This window comes from Nicotiana tomentosiformis, chromosome 6 (genome assembly GCF_000390325.3).
Source record: "Nicotiana tomentosiformis chromosome 6, ASM39032v3, whole genome shotgun sequence".
Taxonomy (NCBI): Eukaryota; Viridiplantae; Streptophyta; class Magnoliopsida; order Solanales; family Solanaceae; genus Nicotiana; species Nicotiana tomentosiformis.
Window position 1 is genome coordinate 139,167,996 of NC_090817.1, and position 23,748 is coordinate 139,191,743.

General features: G+C 40.7%; 1 pseudogene; it reads left to right on the forward strand.

Annotated features, from left to right (window-relative positions):
* The first annotated feature begins 7,775 nt into the window (after nucleotides 1-7,775).
* On the forward strand, nucleotides 7,776-22,953 carry LOC104107434 (formin-like protein 20; annotated as a pseudogene).
* The last annotated feature ends 795 nt before the right edge of the window (nucleotides 22,954-23,748 follow it).

Genomic DNA, 23,748 nt, shown 5'->3' on the forward strand with positions numbered 1-23,748 from the left:
ACATGCTCAGGGTTTTGACCTTACTGAAGAAATAAAAAAGGCTAAAGAGCTCGAAGTTGAAGCTGAAGCCTTGGCTTCTCATGGCAATGATGATGATGATAACTGTAGCAAGAGCGGATTCGAGGATGGGGGAGAGCCTAACAGAGAAGCAAACGCCCCTGAGGATGATCAGGAAGCTTAGTTCATTTTGTTTTTGTGGTAATCAATTATGTAAAAATTTTTGTATATAGACAATTTTGGCCGATTTGTGAAGACTTTATACGTGCCTTACAAATGTTTTCACAAGGATCGTAACAATTCAATCAAATTTGGACTTCGTAGTCTCTATGATTGATTGTTCGAAGTGACATAGCCCCTAGGCTTACTAGTTGAGTTAATGATTCAAACTTGAAGAAATATAATCCGTGGGCGTAATCGTCGAGTGAAGTAATGTAGCACGTGGGCGTGATGGTCGAGTGAGTGCTTGCTCGAACTCGAAATAAAAGTAGCCCGTAGGCTTTAGTCGTCGAGTGAATGATTCGAACTCGATGCAATATAGCCCGTTAGGCGTAATGGTCAAAGTAGCTCGTATGCTTAGTGGTCGAGTGAATGCTTGCTCGAACTCGAAATAAAAGGTAGCCCGTAGGCTTATCAGTCAAGTGAATGACTCAAACTCGATGCAATGTAGCCTGTAGGCTTAGTGGTCGAGTGAGTGCTTGCTCGAACTCGAAAAATAAAAGATAGCCGTAGGCTTATCAGTCGAATTTAACTTGATTCTGTTTGCATAATAAATCTCCAAATAAAGGAATTTTCCTTGGATATAAGATGTCGATAAAGAAGAGAACTTTCTTCGCACGTCATTACACATGTGTTCATGTTTCGCGCCTGGGTTCGGGCCAATGAACATGGTTCGTTTTGACCATTTGGCTCTTACAATTTTTCCTATTGGAACCTGTTGTTGTGAAATAACTCTCTTGCATCTGAACTCGATGTATTTGAGGTCCTAATTCCCCCTCAGTATTCGAGGTCGATTGTAAAGAGGCCTCGGATATTGTTATAAGTGCAGCACGATCAATGGTTGCCTCATTAAAAACCTTGCTAAAAAATCCATTTGGGATAAAATCGGTCTAAGGAAAAAAGAGTACAATGCGTGCTTTCAATCAAAAGATCCATCTTAGCCCTTGTTTGGACTTCTTAGCAGTAGTACCTTTTCAGATGTGATACATTCCAGCTGCTTGATAGTTGTTTGCCGTTTATAATACCGAGCATGTACGATCCCTTTCTGATGTTCTCGAGCACCTGATATGGTCCTTCCCAATTCGGTCCTAGTTTTCCTTCGTTCGAATTTCGGGTATTGATGGTGACTTTTCTTAACACTAAGTCCCCGGTTTTGAAATGGCGGAGCTTGGTTCTTCGATTATAATATCTTTCGATTCGCTGCTTTTGGGCGGCCAATTGGACGAGAGCAGCTTCTCGTCTTTCATCTGATAATTCGAGGCTGGTATTCATAGCCTCGTTATTTGATTCTTCCATCGCGAATCAAAATCTGGTACTGGGTTCACCAACTTCGACTGGTATCAATGCTTCGGACCCATATACTAAGGAGAATGGGGTCGCCCCCGTACTGGATTTTAACGTCGTCCGATATGCCCAAAGGACTTCGGGCAGGATTTCTATCCATTTTCCTTTAGCGTCGATCAACCTCTTCTTTAGGTTTTGAATGACAGTTTTGTTCGTTGATTCGGCATGACTATTCCCACTGGGGTGGTATGGCGTCGATAGTATCCTTCTTATTTTGTGATCTTCGAGGAATCTTGTTACTTTGCTGCCGACGAATTGTTTTCTATTATCACATACTATTTTGGTGGGTATCCCGAATCGGCATATGATATGATCCCAAATAAAGTCTATAACTTCTTTCTCTCTTATTTTCTCAAACGCCTGCGCTTCAACCCATTTAGAAAAATAGTCAGTCATAAATAAAATGAATTTGGCTTTACCTGGGGTCGATGGCAAATGGCCGAGGATATCCATTCCTCATTTCATGAACGGCCATGGGGATAGGACTGAGTGAAGTTGCTCTCTGGGTTGATGGATCATTGGCGCAAACCTTTGACATTTATAACATTTACGAACAAATTCCTTCGCATCTTTTCCCATATCGATCCAATTATACCCTGCTCTGATTATTTTTCGAACTAATGTGTCGGCACCGGAGTGATTCCCGCAAGTGCCCTCGTGCACTTCCCGTAGGATGTAATCGGTATCTCCCGGACCCAAGCATACTGCCAATGGTCCATCGAATGTCCTTCGGTACAGTGTTCCGTCCGAAGCCAACGTGAATCGAGCAGCTTTAGTCCGTAGGGTCCTAGAATCTTTAGGGTCCGATGGGAGCTTTCAGCTCTTTAAGTATTCAATATACTTATTTCTCCAATCCTAGGTTAAGCTTGTAGAATTTATCTCGGCGTGACCTTCTTCGATTACTGAGTTGAACAACATTCCCCGAGCCCAAGTTATCTACCTCGACCGACGATCCCAAATTCGCAAGCGCATCGACCTCATTATTCTGTTATCGTGGAATATGCCGTAAAGTCCATTGTTTGAAATGGTGCAAAGTGACAAGTAGTTTGTCTAAATACCTTTGCATTCTACCTTCTTGAACTTTGAAGGTTTTGTTTACTTGACTCACCACCAGCAAAGAGTCACAATTGGCTTCAATGACTTCTGCTCCCAAGTTTCTAGCTAGCTCGAGACCTGCAATCATGGCTTCATACTCGGCCTCGTTGTTAGTCAACCTGATGGTTTTAATAGATTGCCTAATAGTGTTACCCGTGGGTGGTTTCAAAACTATGCCTAGCCCGGACCCTTTCACGTTCGAAGCCACGTCTGTAAAAAGGATCCATACCCCCGATGATGTACTTGATTTCAATAAGAGTTCTTTTTCGACTTCGGGTACTAGGGTTGGCGTGAAATCGGCCACGAAGTCTGCTAAAATTTGAGACTTTATGGCCGTACGGGGTTGATATTCGATATCGTACCCACTTAGTTCGATGGCCCATTTGGCCAGTCGGCCTGATAGCTCGGGTTTGTGCAAAATATTACGAAGCGGGTAAGTGGTTAATACGCATATGGGATGACACTGAAAGTACGACCTTAACTTTCTAGGGGCGCTTAACAGTGCAAGTGCCAATTTTTCCAGGAGCGGATATCTAGTCTCTGCTTCTCATAAGGTTCGACTCATATAATAAACGGGGAATTGCGTACCTTGCTCTTCTCGAACTAGGACACCGCTTACGGCGATTTCCGATACTGCCAAGTACAAGCAAAGTTTTTCGTCTGTTTTTGGAGTGTGAAGTAGTGGTGGGCTTGATAGATATCGTTTTAGTTCCTCTAATGCTTGGTGGCACTCCGGGGTCCAAGAAAAATTGTTCTTCTTTTTGAGTAGAGAGAAAAATTTGTGACTTCGATCAGATGATCTCGAAATGAACCGGCCTAAGGCTGCAATCCGACCCGTTAGCCTTTGTACGGCTTTCACGCTGTCCACAAAGACGATGTCTTCGATGGCTTTGATTTTATCGGGGTTAATCTCGATTCCCCGATTTGACACCATGAAGCCGGGGAACTTGCCCAAACCGACCCCGAAAGCATATTTTTCGGGGTTGAGCTTCATGTTGTATTTCCTCAAAATTTTGAACGTTTCCTGCAAATGGGTCAAATGGTCCTCTGCGCGTAGGGATTTAACTAGCATGTCATCAATATAAACTTCCATTGATTTTCCTATTTGCTCTTCGAATATTTTATTTACTAGGCGTTGGTAAGTAGCCCCTGTATTTTTTAGCCCGAAGGGCATCACATTATAACAATACGTTCAATATTTGGTGACAAATGAAGTCTTTTCCTGGTCCTCCGGATTCATCTGAATTTGATTATACCCGGAATAGGCATCGAGAAAAGTGAGGATCTCGTGGCCGGCCGTGGCATCGATCATGCGATCGATGTTGGGTAGCGAAAAGGAATCTTTGGGGCATGCTTTGTTCAAATCCTTATAGTCCACACACATTCTAAGTTTGTTTCCTTTTTTAGGCACTGCAACTACGTTGGCTAACCATTCGGGATATTTCACCTCCCGAATGGACCCTATCTTGAGAAGCTTGGTTACCTCGTCCTTTATGAATGCGTGCTTTCCCTCGGACTGGGGTCTTCTCTTTTGCTTCACCGGTCTGAACCTAGGGTCCAAGCTTAGCCGATGCACCATTATATCCGGTGGGATCCCTGTTATATCTAAATGGGACCAGGCAAAACAATCGATGTTATCGATAAGAAATTGAACAAGTTTCTTCCTGAGTTCGGGGGCTCAACCCCGTTCCCAAGTATACCTTTTGCTTGGGCCAGTGATCGATTAGTGTGACTTGCTCTAGTTCCTCGATTGTTGATTTGGTAGCGTTGGAGTCATCGGGAATCATGAAATATCGAGGGACCCTTTGATCATCATCCTCTTCGATCTTCTGGTTATCTGGCTGGGTCGAAGCCGATGTCTGTGATTGCTATTTGGTGTCCCGTTCTCCCCCTTTATCGGCGAAGGCGAGGACATTGGTTTAGCTTCCTCGACGGCGAACATTTCCTTTGTGGTTGGTTGTTCTCCGTACATTGTCTTGACACCTCTCGATGTCAGAAATTTGAGGGCATGGTGTAGTGTCGAAGGTACAACTCTCATGTTGTGGATCCAAGGCCTTCTGAAAAAGGCGTTGTATCTCATATCGCCTTCGATCACGTGAAACTTTATTTCCTGGATGGTTCCGGCCACGTTTATTGGTAGGATTATCTTGCCTTTGGTGGTTTCACATGCCATATTGAACCCGTTTAGAACCAGAGTTGCGGGTACGATCTGGTCCTGCAGGCCGAGCTATTCTACGACCTTCAATCTGATGATGTTGGCCGAGCTACCTGGATCGATTAACACACGCTTAATTTTAGTTTTATTCATGAGTACGGATATTATCAGTGCGTCGTTATGAGGTTGGATGACCCCTTCTGCATCTTCATCATCGAAGGACAAAGTCCCCATGGGTGCGTAATCTCGAGTCCGAGGTCGCTTTTCTTTCACAATCGATGTTTTAATGCGTTTAAGCACTGGTCCCTGAGGGGTATCGATGCCGCTGATGATCATGTGAATGACATACTGCGGTTCTTCTTGCTCGTTTTGCTTGCCGAAATCCCTGTTTTTAAAATGGTTCTTCGCCCTATCACTCAGAAATTCCCGAAGGTGCCCTTTGTTAAATAAGCAGGCTATTTCTTCTCTTAGTTGCCTGCAATCTTCCGTTCTGTGGCCATGGGTGCCATGATATTCGCACATTTGATTGGGATTTCTTTGGGCAGGATCGGTTTGCATGGGTCAAGGCCATTTAGTGTCCTTGATGCGTCCGATAGCTGACACGATAGCGGATGCACCAACGCTGAAGTTATATTCTAATAATCGAGGTGCTTCTATAGGATCGGCATATTTATCAAAGCCACTCTTACTCATAAGTCCCCAAGAATTTTGCCCTCGATCAATCCTTCGATTGTTCCAAACTGTATTGCGTGCTGAACCGTTGTTCACCCGATCTGTGACGTACGGTTGATATTGGTCTCTGTTCGACCTTTGTTCTCTGTCGATCTCCTTTTGATTTTTAGTAGCTGTCCTGTTCTGATGCACGGGTCCATACGGAGCTCCCAACTGATCATCCTCAACCCTAATTTTCGATTGGTATCGGTTGTGTACATCTGCCCAAGTTATTGCTGGATACTCGATCAAATTTTGTTTTAGCCGATGTGATGTTGTCAAACTTAGCTCGTTCAACCCTTGGGTGAAAGCTTGTACGGCCCAATCGTCTGTGACCGATGGCAATTCCATGCGTTCCATTTGAAATCGGGATACGAATTCCCTCAGCATTTCATTACCATTTTGGTTTACTTTGAAGAGGCCTGATTTCCTTGTTGCAACCTTTATGGCACCAGCATGTGCCTTTACGAACGAATCTGCTAACATGGCAAAAGAATCGATGGAATTTGGTGGTAAATTGTGATACCAGATCATCGCTCCCTTCGAGAGGGTCTCCCCAAACCTTTTCAACAACACGGATTTGATCTCATCGTCCTCCAAATCATTACCTTTGATGGCATATGTGTAAGAGGTGACATGTTCGTTAGGATCGGTCGTACCGTTATATTTGGGAATTTCGGGCATACGAAATTTTTTGGGGATTGGTTTCGGTGCCGCACTCGAGGGAAAAGGCTTTTGTATGAATTTTTTTGAATCAAGCCCTTTTATCATTGGTGGAGCCCCCAAAATTTGATCGACCCTGGCATTGTATGTTTCCACTATCTTGTCGTTGGCTTTGACTCATTTTGTGAGTTCCTCGAGCAATTTAGTAATTCCGGGAGCGGTCCCTGATTCTTGCTCGTTTGATTTCACTATGGCGGGCTCCGTTCTGGGGGTGATTTCTCGAAGTGGATTGGAATCCGGCCTGCTTTGTACGCGAGTTTGGCTCTGTAACTGAGCTATCGCTACTTATTGGGCTTGTAGTATCTCGAAGATCATACGTAAGCTGGCCCCGATTTTCCCCGCATTATGGGTGTCTCGGGCTACGGATCGAGTACCGCCCTGAATGCTTCTTTCCGATTCGGAACGCTGATTCGCCTCCAAAGCTATTTGTGAATTGAAATCCAATGGTACTTCGGCTCGAATTTCGGGTACTTCGATTCGAGCCTCGGTGCCATCGTTAAGTGGCCTTCCGCCCCCGGGTGCCAAGTTGTTGGTTTCATCTTGAAGGCCGGCTTCGTGGTCGATAGGTAAAGCCATTACTGATTTGAAGTTGCAAGCTGGCGTGCACTTTAGATTTATATCAAATAATCACTGTTACCTTTAGCCCCACGGTGGGCGCCAAACTGTTTACCGAAAAAATCGGATAATGTTAGATTTGTGTATGGTTCTAAGAATGTGCGATACAATTCGATATAAATCGTGTAGAGAAATAGAGATATGTGTATTCTTGACTATGAGAATACAAATAGTGAGCAACAAGAATGAATAAGATAAAATAAAACAAGCACAAAGTGATATCTTTCAATATGAGAAGTGATTTTGGTTACAGTGTGTTTTTCTTTCTTGCCATATATTCCCCCTTTTATAGTAGAGGGTCATTACAAAAAGTAATAAAATAAAGCATATAGTGAAAGGCCCATGATGACTTGTCTCTTCCTCGATTCCCGCCAAGATTCTCTCTCTTGGTGCGGTTGCAACGGCTCTTGTCTGTGAGCTCGATACTCGCTCGAACTCGTTACTGGGTCGGGCCCTTCGGTCTTGGCTCGAGTTCGACCTTTGAGATGGGCGTCGCGCATTTCCGACCTCGAAGCAGTGTCTTGCGGATCGATTCGGTCACTGGCTCGATAAGGTTACCGAACCGAATCCTCGAGCGACCTTCGGACTCGAGGCTCGTTAGTACTGACTTCGGAGCTCACTCCCAAAATCTCATTCCGACTTTTTAACACTTGAACTAGATCGAACGTAAGAAGGCCGAAATCTATTTCGACCGTATACAATATATATATATATATATATCAATAACAACTAGTACTTGAAATTTTAAAAATGAAGAGACATTAATATTTTTTTCTTCTCAATTCTATTTTTTCTATCCAAAAAATTAAAGAAGACCAAAAACTAAAGGGAACTGACCCCAAATAGGACAAAACTAAACTAAGGTTCGATTATGACTTTTGTAAAAGATGTTGGTCTTTTGTCTGGAACAGGACAACAGATCTCCTTCTGTCAAATTCTCTTTGTGTCAGCTTTGGGATGTGGACATATGCCACGTGTACATAGCCATTAGTTTGTCAAATCTAACGAACAACGACCGTAACAGGTTTCGGGTCAGGTTCCGAATCCGGTTCCTGTTTGTCTACCACCTTCCCAGTTTCATCAATGGCAATGATCATCATTGCATCTTATTTTCATCATATTATTCTAAAACCTAAATTTTTCATATTTTTCCCCTTGATTATTTTCCCTTTTTATTTTACTGTCACTTTCCTACTCTAAATCTTGTTTTTTCTTCATAATAATTCTGGTCCACATTATCCATTTCAATTGCAACTGAGCTGCTCTTAATTTTAACAAAAGCCCAGCTCCAATTTTACATTGATCACCGACCCATTTGGGTTTTCTTTATTAATTGTAAATGTCATAGTTGCAAATTTGTTGAGGATCCATTGAAACATTTTAGGGATCAAACATTCCCAAGGGGTTTTGGATGCAATTGATAGAGATACAGCGCCATTAGATGGCGCTGTTCAGACGATTTTTCTATAGGAAGCCGCCGGATCGGCTTCTAGAGATCTCTGAACGGGTCTATGGTATGTTTCTCTTCCCAAATTATGCTTTTTTTTGCGTTTCTCTGTATGATTTCAGCCCTCTGAAAATGTGTTAGATGACCTACATTTCAGTTTTTGAGCCTTCTGGAAAACACTTTTGGCTTAGTTTCTTCAGTTTTTTGCAAAAATTGAAAAACTTTTCTCTAATAACTTTTGGTTGAAAGCTAGCTACATTTGGAACTACACCTTAGACATTATGCGAATATCACAAATTGCTTTGAAGTAAATGAGCTGAAAAATAAATAGTGCTGGGAACATATTCAAGTTGTTCTAAAAAGAATAGTGAAAATTAGACGCTCAATCATTTTGGTGGTTTGCCTAACTATTGAGCTCTGTGGTTTGGAAGGTGAACTTACTCAAGATACTATGTTACAATTTTAAATGATATCCTTAAGGCTTACTATCTTCATCATCTTGAAGGTGGATATAATTTAGACAATAACTTCTGTGGTTAGTTTTATACTATTTAAGTGTGTGACAATTTCATCTGAAAGCTTAAGCTGTTAAAGAGAACACATTTTTTTATTTATTTTATGTTGTCTTCAACAATGCCACTCACATGCGGGCCTGATTCTTTTTCATGACACATGAAAATTCTTTTTGATAATGGGTGGCTGTGAGACCTGAACCCAATACCTCTGCCTGCTCTGACACCATATTGAAGTGTCTGACCATCTCACTTTTAGAGAAATCACACTTTTATTTACTTTATTTTGTCTTCAACACTAACTATTGATGCTTCTCTGCTTTTCCTTTTAATTCACACTTTGCAGTGTTTGATTGTTGCTTCTCAACGGACGCATTGGACGAATATGAGTACAAGACATACATGGGAGGGATTGTAGCACAGCTACAGGACCATTATCCAGATGCTTCTTTCATGGTTTTTAACTTCAAAGAAGGAGATCAGAGGAGCCAAATATCAGATATATTAACGCAGTATGATATGACAGTCATGGATTATCCTCGGCGATATGAGGGGTGTCCTGTATTGCCACTGGAGATGATCAAGCACTTCTTGAGATCCAGTGAGAGCTGGCTTTCACTCGAGGGCCAACAAAATGTGCTGTTAATGCACTGTGAGAGGGGAGGGTGGCCCGTACTTGCTTTCATGCTTGCTGGCCTTCTTTTGTACAGAGAACAGTACACTGGTGAGCAGAAGACTCTTGACATGGTATACAGGCAAGCTCCTAGGGAACTTCTTTATGTTTTATCACCTCTGAATCCACAGCCGTCTCAGCTTAGATATCTCCACTATATCACCAGAAGAACTATTGGCTTAGATTGGCTGCCATCAGATATACCTTTCGCTTTAGATTGTATCATACTCAGGGTCCTTCCTCTATTTGATGGTGGGAAGGGCTGCCGACTGGTGGTTCGTGTCTATGGTCAGGACCCTGCTTCAACAACGTCCAATAGGAGTTCTAAACTCCTCTTTTCAACTTCAAAGACAAAACAACATGGTCGCCTCTATCGACAGGTAATGCTAAGCTTTAAACATTTGAGACTTACATTTAATTAGCTGAAATCTGAAGTGTGTTCTGCTAACTTCCCCTCTCCAGGAAGAGTGTGCGCTGGTGAAAATAGATATCCACTGTCGTGTCCAAGGAGATGTTGTTCTTGAGTGCATCCATTTGGAAGATGACCTAGTTAGGGAAGAAATGATATTCAGAGTTATGTTTCATACGGCATTTATTCGCTCAAATGTTTTAATGTTAACTCGTGATGAAGTTGATGTCCCATGGGATGCAAAAGACCAATTTTCTAGGGAGTTCAAAGCAGAGGTTTGGTATCTATTTCTCTGAACTTGGCTCTTTTTTTCACTATCCTTTAACAGGGAACTATAGGAGTTGAAGAATGCTTATTTCTGTACCAGGTACTTTTTTCGGATGCTGATGCTGTTCCATCTATTATCACCGTAGAAGCGCCAGATGAAGATGATAACGAGACTGAAGGTGATTCACCAGAGGAGTTCTTTGAGGTGGAAGAGATATTCAGTAATGTTCTTGATGGACCGGATGGAAGAGGGGAATCTGATGCCCATTCAGTTCAGGACAATATGCAGGATGACGATAGCACTGAAATATGGAAAGAGGAGTTGGAGCATCATGCTTTTCAAGATAGTGCATTTATTGATGTTAATCGCAAACAAGAAGGAAATACGGATTCTACTCAACAAGCATCAAAAACAAATGGTTTAGCGCATAATGACGACTTGATAAACTCCAAGGCTGTGATTTCTGATGTTTCTAGCGACAAGGACTCAAAAGCAGGAACACATGGGGCTAGTGTCATATCAGAAGAAGTGGAGAATAAGCAAGATATAGAAGGCACCTTTAGACAGGAGAGGCAGGGTTCACAACAGAAATTGACTGCTGATATCAGTAAAGGAAAGAATGAAAAGGCACTTTCCTCTCTGAAGAAACAGCTTGTAACCAACTCCAAACTTGCTGCTGATGGGATTGGACCTAAAGATAAGTCTAAACAAAAAGAATCTCAGGGCACTCTGTTGCGGCTAGCAAAGCCAAATGCAGTGTCTCGGTGGATCCCTTCTAATAAAGGTTCTTACACTAATTCAATGCATGTGGCATATCCACCATCAAGGTATAAGAGTGCTCCGCCTGTGCTTGCTGTTGCCAAGGATTCTCAATCTGGGTTAAAATCAAAATCGTCATCTCCTCGAGCTTTTTCAGAAGCTAAAATTCCAGCTGGAGCAGGTCGTGTTCCAAAGAAGCGCTCTTCATGTCCCGCATCATTAGACATGTCAACAGTCAAGGAGGCCCCTGTTGCAATGACCTCTTCATCAGAATCAGTTGAAAGCCAGGCATATGACCTTCAGGATTCCCCTCAAAGTCCACTACGTTCTTCACTGCCTTCATTTCAATATCCGAGCACTTCATCACTTGAATTGCCTCCTATTCAGGAAGCAAGTAATAACCTACCAGATTCTGCAATGCTACCCGTGTCTTCGCCGGAAAGCCATATTACAACGGATTCTTTGACTCACCTATCCTTCCCTCCCCCACCTCCACCCCCACCCCTCCCCCGCCGCCTCTGCCAGTTCCATTCATGTCACTTAGTCATAATGTCAAATCTGTATCATCACCTCCACCTCCACCTCCACCTCCACCTCCACCATCACCATCACCTCCACCTCCACCTCCATCATCAAATGGCTTGAGAATGACTCACATGGGTAGCTCTCATAGTCATAATGTCATATCCTTATCACCGCCAACCCCGCCTCCGCCTCCGCCTCCACTTCCACCTCCACCTCCATCCTCAAATGGCTTGAGAATGACTCATATGGGTAGCTCTTCTCCTACTCCTCCCCCTCCTCCCCTAACTTTACCACCCGCATCATCTATTTTACTGAGAGGTGGTAGGGAATTGTCACCAACTCCTTTGCCAGATGTGGCTTGTGCAACTAACTCCTTGGCAGCATCAAGTCCATTGCGACCTCTTTCTCCACCTCAACCTCCACCTCTATATGCGCCTATTACACCAAAGTTGGCTAGCTTTGGGCTGTCCATTCCGCAGCCACCTCCTCCCCCTCCCCCTCCCCCTATACCTGCAAAGCACGGTGCCCCTCCACCTCCTCCACCTCCTCCTCCTCCACCCCAGCCACCTCCTTCACTTGGTGTTTCGGCTTCACCTTCCCCACCACCACTGCCACCTCCTTCACCATCTCCACAACCTTTGCAGAGTGCTCCACCTCCACCTCTATATGCTCCTATTACACCAAAGTTGGCTAGCTTTGGGCTGTCCATTCCGCAGCCACCTCCTCCCCCTCCCCCTCCCCCTCCCCCTATACCTGCAAAGCACGGTGCCCCTCCACCACCTCCACCATTTCCAATTGTGCCTAGAGTTACTTCTTTGCTAACAACAAGTGCTCCACCACCACCACCGCCTCCTCCTCCACCACCCCAGCCACCTCCTTCACTTGGTGTTTCAGCTTCACCTTCCCCACCACCACTGCCACCTCCTTCACTATCTCCACAACCTTTGCAGAGTGCTCCACTTCCACCAACCTCAACTCCTTCACAAAATATACCTCCTCCACCTCCACCTCCCCCACCTTCACTTCCTTCAAGAAATACTCCGACTTCAACTCCTCCTCCACCTCCTTTACCGCCACCTCCTTCAACGAAGGCTCCGACGCCAATTCTGCCTCCACCTCCAAGAAATACTCCATCCCCGACTCCTCCTCCACCTCCCCCACCCCTCTCATATGGTATTCCACCTGCACCACCTCCACCTTCAATTTTTTGTCCCCATCCTCCTTCCTCCCCAGCTTCTTTCTTTGGAGAACCACCCCGACCCCCACCTCTACCACCTCCTTTGCATGTATCGCCTTTACCATCTCCTCCATTGTCCGCAGACCCACCTCCTCCTCCTCTAGTACCTGGAGCTTCACTTCTACCTCCTTCAATAGTTGGGCCTCCAACTCCTCCACCTCTCCCCGGTGATGGCCCTCCAGCTCCTCCACCTCCTCCCAGTTGCAGTCGGCCCGCTCCTCCACCTCCCCCGGGTGGTGGCCCTCCAGTTCCTCCGCCTCCCCCTGGTGGCGGCCCTCCACCTCCTCCTCCTCCCCCCCAATGCGGCCCTCCACCACCTCCTCCTCCTCCTGGTGGTGGTCCACCACCTCCTCCAATACATGGAGCACCACCTCCTCCACCACCTCCGGGCGGTAGAGCACCTGGACCACCTCCCCCACCACCTCCTGGAGGTAGAGGACCTGGTCCACCTCCCCCACCTGGAGCTCCAAGACCTCCAGGTGGTGGACCTCCCCCACCACCACTATTTGGCGCTAAAGGACCTGGGGCAGCCGGCAGAGGAGCTGGGAGAGCTCCAATACTTTCACGGACAAGATCTAATTTAAAGCCATTGCACTGGAGCAAGGTAACCAGGGCACTACAGGGAAGCCTATGGGAGGAACTACAGAGACATGGAGAGCCTCAAACGTATGTTCCATGATTTTTTAGTTTGACAGTGCTTATATTCAACTAAAATGAAGTATTGATAATTTTACTCCAAATCAAGTGCACCAGAATTTGATGTGTCAGAAATTGAGGTTCTTTTCTCTGCCACCCCCAAGTCAAGTAGTTCGGGTAAATCTGGAGGACGGAAGAAGTCTGCTGAATCTAAACCGGACAAGGTTCATCTGGTAATCAAATATGACTCAATACCTTTCTTCTAGGAACTGTCTGCAAAGAATCTAAGAAATAAATAATGCTATTGATTTGATACTTTATTCTTGTAGTCTCTCGTGGTTCTTTCATGTTTATTTCTTTCTTTTCTTTCCCCAGATCCCTCTTGGATGATTAATTACTGTTGCTTTCTATGAGAATTTAACATTGGTTAATTTGAGGAACTATTTTTCTTTGTTTTCTAACTGCTCGCATGAGTTCTTCTTTTCCTAATTTTCTCCTGTATTTCTTTGGTAGGTTGACCTAAGGAGGGCGAATAATACTGAGATTATGCTCACAAAGGTGAAAATGCCACTTCCAGACATGATGGTTAGTTTAGTGCTTTTCTTCATTATTTTCTATTTTCTTTGGTTTTCTTTTTTGAAGGCTGCCTCCTTTACTTTTACAGACAAAATAACATCCTGATCTGATTGCACAGAGGGAGAGAGAGAGGAGCTGCTTTCGAGTATATGTGGGTTAAGTCACGAAAGATAACTGAATAGGATAGTGGGATTCTATATCTGTGTTTAGGATAGTGAGTCTATAACATCAGATGTTCTGAATTTCCTTTCTTTCAGCTCACCTAGAAATCACGCATAACACTGCTCACGACTAATAGTATAAGAAAATACCGATCTCTAGTCAGTGACCTGACTTTGATGATTATTTGCTTTCTTCCGTTATCCTACTAGTTTAAACATTTCTTCCAGATCACATCGTAAAAATTCTAGGGCCTAAATATATGTGTTGTAATCTAGCGAAAAAAGAAAAGTAGGGACAAAGGAAAGCTACTTGCTCTTGTAAGCATGGCTCACAATACTCAGACTACTTTGGGCTTAAACAGGGAAGAAAAACTGATAAATGCGAACCAACCATCCCTATCAAGTCATGGTACAAAAGAAACTTCATTTGGTTTTCCTCCTACCTTTTCTTTCCTATGCACATTACACTCAAACAATGTTTAAGCTTGAAAAGAATACAACAATACCTAGGAAGTAGGGCGAACAAATGAGATAGATGGGTATTAGCCCAACTTACCTTTGTTCAATAGAAAGAGAAAAGAAGAATTTGTCAGGCTGTTGAAATCCTCAGACACAAAAAAATGTGGTTGATATGTTAATGGAGAAATTACGTTGTTGTTAATTAGTCTTCTCATTGTGGTCCCATGCAACATGTTGAGACCTCATAGGACTTTCCTTTCTTCTATTAGATCTCCTTCATCTTTCTACTTTTTCTTTTTACTTTTTTGGTCTTTTGATATACAATATGGCAAATTAGGCTACAGTCTCTCCTTCTTTGTCAAGGTGTACCAGAAATGTGTAAAACCTGAAGTCATGGTTAACGGAGAAAAGGAGAAAAAAAAAGAAACTTTCTTTCCTTCGTGGTTGTACATGCTGGACTAGACTTGGTAGACCTAGGTGATTCCCTTTCTCCTGAATATTCTTGCTTATCCGTAGGTAATCTCAATGTAGAGATAAGTGCGAGATTTAGAGAACCAATGATTAATTTGTATTTAAAGAGAAACTTTTAACGAATAAAAGGTTTATTCTGTAACGAGCCCGAATAAAGTAGAATGTATAACGAGGATTCATATAGCGTAATCAACTGGTTGAGATTGAGGACAAGCTGATTGATTAATATTCTTGCTTTGTCCTCACGATGTTCTATTTTGTTATGCAATGACAATTGTTCTGTTATGGCCCATAGGCAGCTGCACTGGCAATGGATGAGTCTATTTTAGATGCAGATCAGGTGGAGAATCTTATAAAGTTTTGTCCTACAAAAGATGAGATGGATCTTCTTAAGGTGAAGTTTACCAGTCTGAAGCTTTTCTTCCTGTTGACTTTGATTTCCCGTTCTTCTCTGCTCCTCTACTCCTTTCAGTCTCCTCTATCTCAGTTGATATCTGTGCAATTTTTTTTTAAAATGTATTAAATGATTGTTTACTGAAACAACTGCTCAGGGTTACACTGGTGACAAAGAGCTTCTGGGAAAGTGCGAACAGGTCAGCACATCATTGTATAGTTACTATCTGATTAGTGCATGATGATGGTCTTCGTTTTATGTTACTAAAAATTATACATGCCTATCATTTGCAAGTTTCATCTCTCTTTACCTTGATATGTTGTCATAAGTGCTTTATGAAGTTGGGATTGGCTTTCAAGGAACAATCCAGCTATATTTTGGAACCGAATGTGTAATGTAACTTCTTGATTCTTTATTAGGTTGGACATGGTAGCTACCCTTAAGTAGCAGGACAAGACTGCACAATCTGAAATCTTCTTTTACAATCTAATAACATCAGTAATCTCAACTGCCTTCTGTTTCAAAGACGTAATCTCATTGACCAAATTTTGATTGTTCAGGAAGTAAATTTAGTTCTAACCAAATGATGAACATCTCTTGAGTTCTAAGCAAATGATGAAACATCACTACTGACCGTCCCCTGGTGAAAAAAGGATTAACTATTTGAATTTCATTGTTTTAGAGATAACTGAGTTGAGAGATCATGGGAGGCGGCAGATATTCATGACGATGACTACTTTAACAATGTTTTAAAACCTTCTTATGATTGAATGATTAGAGTGATTAAAGTCCAATTTATGATGTACTCCCTTATCCCATTATCAAGTTTGGTGGGAAATTCTCGTAAGAATTGTTTCCTTTCCCTGCCTTTGGACGTCTTGCAATTTCAAGATTTGAGGAATAGCTGATACTTGCTATCGTTTTACAGTACCTTGTAGCTTAGATCCCATGCTTCAAAGGTGTTCCTGATTTTACCTTTGACTGTCAGTTCTTTTTGGAGTTGATGAAGGTGCCACGAGTAGAGTCAAAATTAAGAGTGTTTCTCTTCAAGATTCAGTTCAAATCTCAGGTTTGTATACATCTATAGATCTTCTTTACTAAATCAATTTCTGTGTCATCTGAATTTAGCTTCATTTCAGGTGACAGACTTCAAGAAAAGCTTAACCACTGTGAACTCTGCATGCGAAGAGGTAATTTGCTAGGTTTTGCGTATCTCTTCTTTGTTCTTTCTTTTTAATCTTATTTTTAACAAAATACAATGTGCTTGTAGCAGGTCCGAAATTCTTTCAAATTGAAGGAAATAATGAAGAAAATTTTGTTTCTAGGGAATACATTAAATCAGGGAACTGCCAGAGGTAAGAATTCCTGTCTTTAAAATGTCTCAGTAATCGCTACAAGCATTTTATTCTTTTCAACCATTGATTCCCATCATGTAGGTTTTCAAAACCTGAAACTCTCTTAAATATAAAGTAAGGGGAAAATTTTGATTTTCTAAATGCAATAATGAATTTCTTAAATGCTACAACTTTGGAACTTAAGGCTCTTTGGTTATGGGGAAATTTCAAAGCAATAATTGCTTGTTGCTTAAATGGGGAATAATTTTTTGATTAATTAAGGGGAGTTTAGTTTCAATTATGTATAGCATTTTCTACCTAAATAAGTAGCATGAGCTTTGAATCCTCTATATCCATTCTGCTCCAGTGAAGTCCCTTTAGTTTCACATGTTCGGAGTGCAAACTAATAAAATTAAGTCACATAATTCATTAAATTGCTAGGCTTTGCAAATTTTTGAAGAATTGTAGAAATATAGTCAGTGTTTATGAGTATAGATATGAGCATAATTGTTACTTACTACTGGTTCTTGCACTAAGAAATTATGCTTTATTTTATGTGGCTGAATTAGATCGGTGGAATGTAAGACCTGACTTCATGCTGAAAAACATTATAAGTTGTGTGGTCAAGAAGTTTGAAATTTGGGACGTTAAAATTTCGATTCTAAATTCCATGTCATTCTTTACTCCAGGTTCTGCCATTGGATTTAAGTTGGACAGTCTTTTGAAGCTCACTGATACACGTGCTACTAACAACAAGATGACACTCATGCATTATCTTTGTAAGGTACTGTAATTTCATCTTTGCTGTTCCTAAATAGCTGCTTTTGTTCACACTTTTCCCCTGTCTAAATATTTATTTTTTCGATGAAGTAAAATAATTTTATTGATGATGGGGATTTGGGAGAGAAAACTCCTCTATACAAGTGGTATACCAAAAAGTAGAGAATCTACGAAAATATGATTCTTTATGAAAGATACTGAATCTTCTATACAAACTGGAATCTCATGGGTGCACATAAAAGAAACAAGGGACAAGAGGCTATTCTTTAAATGTACAAAATCATTTTCTGTCACTTCATAGTCTCCTATTTTTCTCCTTCCATACAACCCAAACGAGTGCTAGTGGAGCAACATCTCACGCCCTTCGTCTTCTCCTTTCATCATCTGTGTTCTAAATGCCTAACTGAACAGTGCCTCCTTCATGGTGCGTGACATCATCCATTGCTGCCTGAAGCGTATAAGGATTTGCCACCACAAACAAGACACAACCTGATAATGTAAAAGGAGGTGATCCATATCTTCGCCCTAATTCTTACACATAAAACACAATTTGACATATGTAATCCTCATTTTCCTCAAGTTTTCAGCTGTCAGAATCGCACCTCTTGCTGCAAACTAGGTGAAGAAGCACATCTTTCTTAGTGCCATGGAAATCCAGCTCGGTGAATGTGGAAATGCCGATTCTTCTCCGACCAAGAGTTTATTATAATACCAACTTTACTAAAAACACGACTCCCCGTCTCCCACCTCCAAGAATTCTGCTCTATGCTAAAAACTTTGTTTATAGAGCAATCTAAGTTGCTCGGACTCGGGTGCGGATCTAGAGGTCAGATCCTTCATGATCTAAATTTAAAGATTCGGGGGTACGGATCCAGGTACGGATACGGGTGTGGGGATTCGGCTAAAAATAATTCAATTATTTAAAAATAGAGTTATAAAAATATGTCTAAATTATGAGACATTATGTGAAAAACTTACAAGGTATTCCGAGAAGAAGAAAATATTGAACAAGAGTAGAATTTTAGGAGATAAAAGGAAAAGGACTGACATAGAAATTTATATATACAGGGTATTCCATTTTCTTCCATATCACCCTAACTTTTGATTTGTTTTCAAAAATCATTGTGTATGTCCCAAATTTTTCCGTTGAATTTGGTCAAAGTACCCAAAATCGGTTGACCAGATCCGACACGGATCCCACACCCATACCCACACCCACGTCGTGTCGACACGGGTGCGGCACTGAAAGTGAAGAGTCCGAGCAACTTAGAGAGCAATTCAACCATACTTTGAAACTCCGCAACATCCCAGCCTTCAAGGTTCCTTCTGAACCTTAAGTCAAATGAAACTCCCGTTCATGTAACTCTGAACTTGTTGGATTGTTATCTCCTTCAAATTAAACCTTCTAATCTTTATTTCATGTCAATCTCAAAAGAAAAATTCCTATTGGGCTTGATCTGGAGCTCATATTGATGTAACTAAAAAGAGATTGCATTATCATTATCCTTGGTTTTTATTTGCCCAGTGATAAGCTCTTACATGATAATTTATCTTTTACTAGAACTAGAGTTCTAATAGTTACAAGAGTCCCAAAATTACTTAGAGCTCCCTATACTATATATAAAAAAAGAAAACAACATACAAGCGGGTTTCTGATAAAGGAATCTTGAGCTAAATGAAATATATTTTTGGGATTCTTAATTATGCATAATCTTAAGAATATTCTACACAATATTCTTAATTAATCTCTTGAAGAACATAATCATTAAGAATATTCTAGATAATATTTTTAATGTTCTAATGAAGCCATGCTCATGTAAGATGTCACTAGTTTTCTACCTCATACGACCGATATTCATTGCTTTTTTTGGCTGGTAGAGGAGTGTTTGACTTCCATTCATACTTATCGTAGTTTTATTCTCTTCCATGTAATGCTTCTTTATTCTCTTGATTGAACATTTCTGTCTCAGGGGATCTCTTTCCTCTTTTTGTTCTTTACCTGAATATCTTTATCCTTCTTTATCCCTCCTCTCTGAATAAGGCATTATTAACTGATTATACTATGCGAGGTTGTTGCAGTGTTAACATTATCTCACTTTTCTCAGGTTCTTGCTTCCAAGTCACCAGCACTTTTAGACTTCCATGAAGATCTTGTAAGCGTGGAAGCTGCATCAAAGGTTATCTATTTACCTATCTCTCTCTGGTGATAGTTCTTTATTTTATTTCGGATTGGTTAGAAATTAGTTTCTCCTTGCAGATTCAATTGAAGTCTTTGGCTGAAGAAATGCAAGCAATCATCAAGGGGCTGGAAAAAGTTAAGAAGGAACTGGAGGCATCTGAGAATGATGGCCCCGTGTCTGAAATTTTTTGCAAGGTAGGGCGGTGCTTGTAAGTCCTTCATAAATGATGTCTAACTTGCATGTGTTCACATTCTTATCGTGCCCTACACGTTAGGAGGGCTGAAATACTGCATTCTAGGACTTTGTAGTTTCCTCCCTCTTCCTGTAGAACTGAAAATTGGATGAAAAAGTCCATTCTGTTTGCAAATTGTCCTTTATCGAGCCCTGTGGCATTGAGAAATTTGCTTTATCTGTCTTCGCTCTTCATTGATGTATCCCCAATCTTCCCAAGAAAGAGGGTAAAAGTTTTGTGGAGAAGTGCAGCACTGCTGTTTGCATTTGGCTGGAAGATAACAAAAAGAAATGTGATTGTCATTTCTTCCTCCTACTTGAATGCTGGATAGAATAGTCTTTTAGCTTGCAGCTGCATTTCGATGGACTAGCACTACTTGGCTTCCTGACGAAATTGGATATCTTTAGCTTTTGTCATTTCTACTTTCTTTCCTTAATTCGCTATTCATTTAACATAAGAGTTGATAGGATTCATTCCCATGATGCTATTAAGTTACATTCACTTCTTACCTGGAAATTAGTAAAATGTGCACCATATTTTGGTCCTTAAAAGTTTGTTTTTCTACGTCCTGCAAACCAGACGTTAAAGGAATTCATTGGTGCGTCTGAAGCAGAGGTTGGCTCTCTCAGGGAGTTGTATTCCGTGGCGGTAATTTCCTTTGTATTTAGTTCTCTTTGTTATATTATGCAACGCAATCAATTTCTATAGTGTCAATGATATGTTTTACTTGATGCACAGGGCAGAAATGCAGACGCACTTACACTATATTTTAATGAGGATCCTGCCAAATGTCCATTTGAACAAGGTAGCACTTGTATAAAATATTTTATCCCCTCATTGGTCTTCCAGTAACAAAATTGAGTTGATGAAGCTGGTTCCCTATAGTTGTGAACTTTACTTTGTTGCCTTTGATGTCCTCCAGTGTTATGCAATCAAGTAATAAAGTATTGTAATAGGTGTACTACAGCTCGGGCTACGGCTAATCCTCTGGACATTGTCTAATAACTTAGCACACTTACTGGGAAATACAAGAACATAGTAATAGGTACTCATTGCGTTCTAATTTATATGTCACTCTTTCCTTTTTGGTCGGTCTAAAAAAGAATGACAACAACAACAAAAAACTCAGTGTAATCCTATAAGTGGGGTCTGAAAAAAGAATGACACGTTTCTATATTTAGTAACAATTTAACTCTAAAATGTCTATTTTACCATTTATGAGATGATTTATAGCCACACAAATATCTATGGCTCATTTTAAACCACAAGTTTCAAAAGTCTTCCTTTCCTTATTAAATTTCATGGCCAGTCAAATACCATCACATAAATTGAGACGGAGGGAGTATATTACAGGCACTTTACTAATAATCCTCTGGGAATCTAAACCTCTCCGCAATATACTCGGCCTGTTTCAGAGAAAGATATAGTAAGATTCAATTAAGATTGTACCAAATTTGCCACCAAGATAGCTGAGTTATCAGACTTGGTAGATCTAGCATATGTGAAGTAGTTTCCTAGTATAGGTTTACATTGTCTAGGGCTCTGGAAAACCATTTGGAACATAGCTGCGGATGGAGGTTAAGCTTTCCTCTGTAGTTAGTGAGCTATAATGAATCAACTATGCCTCAATTCCAAATTAGTTGGGTTGGCTGTATGAATCCGTTTATATCTATATTCCACTCTATTTTGGTCTGCTTGATTCCATGACTAAATAATTTGTCGAGTGGAGATTGGCATTCTTTGAAATTAGAGATATCTAAACAACTTATCTCTACACAAACATACAAGTCTCTAATTAGACTAAGAAGAACTTTGACAAACAGTGGATGAAATGTAAATGTAGCATCAACTAAAATTAAATGCCAATTAGCATCAACTAAGATTAACTGCCAAGTTTGTGTCACCTGTTATTTGTGTCATATTCGAATAATTTACTCGAGAAATTATGAATGTATGTCTGCATTCCTTTATATGCTTCATTTATGCGTCTCATTGTTCTCATCCGTGTGCTAGTGCTTTTGACGGTTTGACTCCTAATTATCTGTTGTGTGGTATCTGTTTCATACTATGTGCAGTCACTGCAACCCTCTTAAATTTTGTGAGGTTGTTCCGCAAAGCCCATGAAGAGAACTTGAAGCAGGCTGAACTAGATAAGAAGAAACTTCAGAAGGAAGCCGAAACAGAGAATGCGGAAGGAAGTAGCTTAACAAAGAAGGGTGAGAAGTAAATGGGGATGATTCATTCTTCAGGGAATTTTTGGTGTCATGTATTGGCCTTCGTCCGTCGGTTAACTGTCGTGTTGACTAAGGACACTGGTCTTAAGTCAAACCAGAAGCCTCCAATATTAATCTATTGGCTTTGGCTTTCTCTGGGTTCAAGAAAGAAAGTCCAATACTAAAAGCTTGTGAACCTGGAAATGCAATGAAGTGCGTTGCGGAGGAAAACTGAAAAAGAGACATTCACGTTCGGGCTCTTGGAGTGATTTGCAGAGAGAAGCTGAAGACAACACGCTGTTGTCTGAGCTCTTGGATGATGCAAGCAATCCATTGGTCTAAGAATCAATCACCTGGATTTTGTTATTGACGGGTGATCATGACTGTTGTCCCTTCTGGAGAGTGTGTTGCATGATTAAACAGAACAATGCATTTAAGAATGCGAATTTGGGTATGCTTTTGCTGAACCAACACGATGGAGTCGTCGTTGGTGCAAATGTAGTTATATGCGGAGTTGACATTCACCATGATGCAGATTATGCCATACAAACTGTAAATTGCAAGTGTAACATGGGTAGTTTGTACAAAGCCCTAACCCCTGTATTTAGAGATGTTGATTTTTTTCATTGTAACATAGAAACAGGTTCCTGGTCAGTATTTGATGGGAATCCAATACGGAAATTGTACAGAAAGCATAGAAGATGATAGAGATAGGTATTTTTAGCAATAGCAATGTAACAAAATTTAGGCTGTGGGATTAGTTTCCCACTTTTCTTAGAGTCAAATTTTGTTTATAATATGATATCTTCATTCATTGTTGGCAGAAAAGCCATCTCCATTGCATGTATTCCTGAGTTTTTGATATCTTGTAATCTTGGTAATCTACTGTCTGAATTTCCAAGATTTGGATGGTAATTCGTCACTTGTCAATCTCGAGAATTGTAGCACATAGTACAATTTTTCTGAATTTCTTGATAATGGATCTGGATTTAGTAAATATACTAGTTTTTGGGCACGCGCGTTGCGCTTGTACCCTGTAACAATAAGTATAATTTTTAAAAAATTAGATAAATATTATTTTTAATAATAAGTATGAGTTGCAAAATAAAAGTTAAAGCCAAATTTGATATAAAATGCCGAATGTGATGAATTTTAATCTTATTTAGCTAACTCAATAAAGGAAGAAATAATAACTATTACAAATTTATATGAAGAATAACAAATTGACAATTGCCTGCTTATTTTTTAAAATATTTGTTTAAGTTGTACAATAGAAATTAAAGCATATTTTCGTTGGTTTCTTTACTTCGCTCTTTATGCCTATAGTGTAGTTATCTTATAAAATATAATATTATATTCACATTAGTGAGAAAACTCATGTTAATAAGATGTTAGAACGTATTTACCATGCGTACCTTAGATCTTACCGTAAAAAAGTTATTTTCCAATATGAAGATTTGAGTATCTTATTCAAATTTTTAAAATATTTCTATTGTTAAAAAATAGATAATTATTCTTTTTATTTTTATAAGGACTTTTTATTTTTTTCTGTAAAATTCAATATTGTCTAAGTGAAAATAAGATAAAAAATTCACAACTAAAAATATTTTTGGACCCCCAAAA